This window comes from Hesperophylax consimilis, chromosome 4 (assembly GCF_061612785.1).
Source record: "Hesperophylax consimilis isolate HC1 chromosome 4, BYU_Hcon_1.0, whole genome shotgun sequence".
Classification (NCBI taxonomy): Eukaryota; Metazoa; Arthropoda; class Insecta; order Trichoptera; family Limnephilidae; genus Hesperophylax; species Hesperophylax consimilis.
Window position 1 is genome coordinate 7,274,254 of NC_142839.1, and position 5,644 is coordinate 7,279,897.

Consider the following 5,644-nt stretch of genomic DNA (forward strand, 5'->3'; position numbering starts at 1 on the left):
AGTTGGAGGGATGTATTCATACGTATGTCCATTCATTCCAAATCGGAAAGTATGGCGAGCGATATGCTGAAATACGCCATCCCACGCATATTATAGCTCTGTGTGTGAACACGCTATTATGCATAACAATACCTAACGCGGTTCAGTCACTAGCGCAACTGAATCACGGTAGGGATTGGAAATACGCGAGCGGGCGAGCGACGGAGCATGATAGGTGTGGCGAGGGCGGCTGCGGGGCGTGGGGGCGCGCTGTGTGCTGTGTGTGAACACGCTCTTGCATATCGCTATTTCGTACGTAGAATATTTAGGTACTTAGGAAGTAATTTATTGTTATCATCTGTGACTTTTTTGTCACGATTGGCCGCCCCTAATATCTGGCCGCCCTGGGCCCGGGCCTACATAGGCCTAAGGGCAAATCCGCCTCTGTACCTACCGAAATATTTGTATTTAGTAGGAGAGGCTCAATAACGATAGGTTTATTTATATAAAGACAAAACCGCCTCAAGGACACTGCTTATAACTAATAACTAACTAAAAAAAAACTAACTAACCATCACGCCGTTTCCCCGCAGGGGTAGGCAGAGAGGACGGACCGCCAAACAACTCGGTCTTGGCACACATTCCTTGCCTCATTCACATTCATACATCGTCTCATACATACTCTTCTATTGTTTTGACTCTTGACATGGCCCGACTCAAGTATCTGATTCACTTGGTCGTGCCATGTCTTCCTCGGGCGTCCCCGACTTCTGCTACCATTCACATTTGCATCGTATATTCTCCTTACACTCCTTTCTTCGCTCATTCGCTCTACATGCCCAAACCATCTAAGCGTCCCTTTCTTGATCTTACTCATTACGCTTACATCAGCCTTGCACTCTTTGCGGATATCCACATTCCTCACACGATCATACATGGTTTTACCACACATACGCCTCAGGGATCCCATTTCAACAGCATTCAATCTACTTTCATCCTTTCTTTGCCAGTTCCATGCCTCACTTCCATACATCAGGGTAGGTACCAGCACTCCATTGTGGACTGCTAACTTCGCTTCTTTGGACAATTTTTTGTTAGCGCCAACTGCGTTCAGTCCTCCATTAATGGAGTTACCTGCATTTACTCTTCTTTCAATATCTCTGTCAGCCTTCCCATCTCTCGTAAACATGCTTCCTAAATACACAAATTCATCCACCTGCTCCAAGTATTCCTCATTCACAGCTATATTGCACACTGTTTTCGTACTTTCTCTTTCAAACACCATTACTTTAGACTTACTTACATTCATCATTAACTCATTCTTCACGCATACTTCGTTCATCCTAGACACGAGAGACTGTAGATCATCCATACTATTAGCAATCAGCACCGCATCATCAGCATACAACAGGCAACATACTTTCAGATTACTCAAATTACTAATAACTTGCAGCAATATTTATTACTAGTGACTTACAACTAAGATTTATAACTTGTGACTTGCAATTACGACATGTATTGATAACAACTAAGTAGGTACAGAGAATTATAACTAAAGACTTAAGCCTTTGACCGACCACGCTATAAGCGCGCCATATTTTCGTAGCTTGGCCTATTTCAGCATATCGCTCGCCATACATTCCCATTGGTAATGTATAGGCAAGGGATACGCTGAAATAGGCTAATCCATGATGCGTATGGCGTAATGTGTCGCCTACTTTATAAATATATCACTTATGACTAATATACAACTTATAACTGGTGACTTAAAACTAATGCATATTTATTACCAAGATACTACTACGTAATCTACGTAATTTATAGACTCGGGATCTGCGAACTCCTGAGTCCAATCTATTTAAGAGTTCCTACTAGATATACTTGGCATAAAGACTTATTTCAATTTCAGCGTTCACAAACAATTTATGTAGCAAACTTGTAATGTTCTTGGCCTATATAGTTTAGCAAACGAATTTACAAATGACATCGAGATTTTGACCTTAATAAATTCGATGTTTAAAACATATCTCAGCATTTTAAAAATTATATTATCGTATTGTTTTTTTTTTATTATAAATATTTAATTTAAATTTTATCCAATTGTAACCATTGTAATGGAAGACATTATTTTATGCAACCATTGTTTATTACCAGAGATGTGCTTTATTTCAAATAAATCCATTTCAAATGGAAATGCAAAATGCAAAATGGGTATTTTCCATTTTGCATTTTAAATGCTTTTCTAAAAACCATTTTGCATTTTGCATTTTAAATGCTTTTCTCAATGCATTTTCCATTTTAAATGCTTTTTTGCAACATTCTTCCTACTATCTCCACTCATCTTTTTTTCATAAGCCCCAAATATCAGTCGGTCCTCAACCTCGCTATGAGAGATAATTTACATTTGTCAAGTTTTTTTTTTTTTTAATATTTTTATTCTAGATAAAAGAAAATTACATTTTCACTTATTTAACTAGAAATAACATATATATTACACATAAATATAAATATATTACACACCGATATTATTCACTTTCATTGTTTTGTTGATTGAGCATGAAACTGAGCAATTTTTTTTTAAATATACCTATACTTTTTTCATTTTTAATTTCGTCTGGGAGGCAATTATATATGTTGCTTCCCTCGTAACCAATGGATTGCTTGCCATAATGAGTATGTATCGTGTTTAAATGTATTTTATTGTGTTGCCGTGTAAAGTGTGTGTGTACTTGGGACGTTTTAATGAGTTCTGTATTTGTATGTATGAGTTTATTATTTATTTTGTAAATAAGGAGATATGTATTATATTCATATAATTTTCTTAATTTTAATAGTTTTGTTTCTATATATAATTTTTTTGTTGATGTTCTAGGTTTGAAGTGAAATAGTTTTTTGATTACTTTTTTTGTTTTGTGTTACCTGTAGTTCGTTTATATATGTTTCACACGTATTTCCCCAGATTTCAACCAAGTAGTTTAAATGTGAGTGTACGAGGCTATAATATAGACCTTTTTTAATTTTATTTGGTAACAGAAATGATATCCGGCTGAATACGCTAATTAAGGGGGTGATTTTATCTTTAATATCTTGAATATGCTGTTTAAAAGTTAGGTGTTTATCAATGCACAGTCCAAGATATTTCTCCTGTATCAGGATTTGCAGATTGTTATTTTCAATTTTTAAGGGCACATGAGGAGGAATTATTTTACGAGTTGAGCTTAAAATCATGTATCCTGTTTTTTTAACATTCATTGTTAATATATTTGATTGGAGCCAACTGTTAATTTTGTCTAAGTCACTCTGTGCATTTTTTAGTAAGATGTTTAAATCTTTACCCCAGTAGAAAATTGCAGTATCATCTGCATATAAAAAAATATCACCGTTTAAATCTAATTGGGAGATATCATTAATATAAATTTGGAACAGAAGTGGTCCTAATATGGATCCTTGCGGAACTCCGTAGTTTATTGGTAGGTGGTTGCTATTTTGATTATTGATGCTAACGAATTGCTTTCTGTTGCTAAGATATGATTTGAAAAGATTAAGAGCAGGACCAACTACACCAATTTTCTCGAGTTTCTTGAGAAGTATGTCATGGCTTACTGTATCGAAGGCTTTTTGAAGGTCAATTAGTATGGATAAAATATAATTTCCACCATCAATGCTGCTTCTAAGTTTACTGATTAAGTCATTTATTGCCGCAAGTGTGTTTGATTTTTTCCTAAAGCCATATTGTTTTTTATATAAGAATGATTTTTTTGATAGAAAGTTGTTTAATCTATCGTAGATTACACGTTCAAAGATTTTAGATAAGATTGGTAAGATAGAAATGGGTCTGTAATTTGAGGTATCCGTTTTGGACCCACCTTTGTGAATTGGTATTACCTTAGCAATTTTGCAACTATCTGGAAAAGTTCCCTCTTTAAGACACTGATTAATTAACTTTGATAAAATAGGAACCAATTCTGTGGAGAGACTTAGAACTGTTTTACATTTGAGTGTATCATAACCAGCGCTTGCATTTAGTTTTAAGGATTTTATTATTTTACTTGCTCCCTGGTAGGAGCCCTGGCAATTGAGTGATACCATTACAAAACATACTGATTCAAATACTGAACATGGGGCCATGACGCTGTAATATTAAATGTTAGATAGCACTTTCTATGTTTTTACGTTGGCAACATTAGTCCCGCGCAAATTTTTAGTGGTTTCATAATCTGTAGTCGTGGTGTTTTTGGATTTACCATTATGTAATATGTTTGTTTTACGTTGATGTCCATTATTAAATGACAAAATTGTTTAAAAATTCTATAATTATTTTAATTGTTTGAATGAGAAACCATTTTGCATTTTCAATGCATTTTGAAAATAGGTATTTTGCATTTTGCATTTGAAATGCTTTTCTAAAAACCATTTTGCATTTTGCATTTTCAAATGGAAAAGTTTTGACCCATTTCCATTTTGCATTTCAAATGGTTTTGGGTACCCATTTTGCACATCTCTGTTTATTACTAACCCTTTTGTAAAATATTGTAAACATTGTAATAGCGTATATAATAATTTAAAAAAATAAATTAAAAGTTTACCTACATTCTACATGCATACTCTAGCCCCAGTGATAAGTCGTACGTGGCGTCATCGTTCTGATATATTCTGATTTTTTCGTTTTCATACAAGACGTGTGAGAAGGAAGAGGACGATCGTCGATGACGTGAGGACGAGCTCTAGCTGGGATTAGTATAATGAATAATGATTGTGTTTTGTTTAGAATGAAGATAAACCTCATTTTATGCCACCCTACTATACGCTTGTTGTTTGTTGGGTGATCGGATAAATCATCACAATGATAATTCATCACATCTTTAAAAAGTTATATAAAGTCATGGAAAGTGATGAAACAAAAACTTTATTAACTGGGTTAAGTAGGTTAGGTTAAAAAAAAATTCATCGTTTCTAATGACTTTATATCACTTTTTAAAGGTGTGTTGAATTGTCACTGTGTTGAGTTATCATGGAACCGTTTGTTGTGCCCATAGATCTACGATCTGAGGTTGCGCCCTACTTTTGTCTGAATCTGTAACACAAGATAGTTTGTAACAAACGTTGTTTTTGAGTCCTTTAATAAAAAATAGTATACATTTAATAATATCCATTTTATACCAATACCAACCCAGCCTTTAATTCCGACATACAACAGCACAAAATAAGATCTCAAAATCAAATACACTTATCGTCATTTACTCGCACGACTAAATTTGAAATTAAGGGGATGAACTACGTAGTAATGCAAAATCATGTGTTTTTGGTTTGAAAATTTGGTCACCTAGAAATGTTTCAGATGCTTTAATTAAATACTGCAAGTAGAATACATCTTGGCCTTTGAAACAATCGAGTATTTTTTAGATAAATCTTTTTATAAGCCCAGAAAAAAATAATGTATTAGACCTATGAAAACTGCTTTAATGTTCAAAATCTCCTACTTACGAACCAATTTTTAGTTATAATTTTATTGTATAATGTGGAAAATTAAGTTATTTATAAAATGATCGGAAAAAAAATAAATATTTATGCCTGAACATCCACAAAATAAAATAAAAGGCACTTTTTGGCCATGTTTTTTTCTTGCATAAATCAAAACAGGCAGATGGTGTTAAGCGGGAATTTA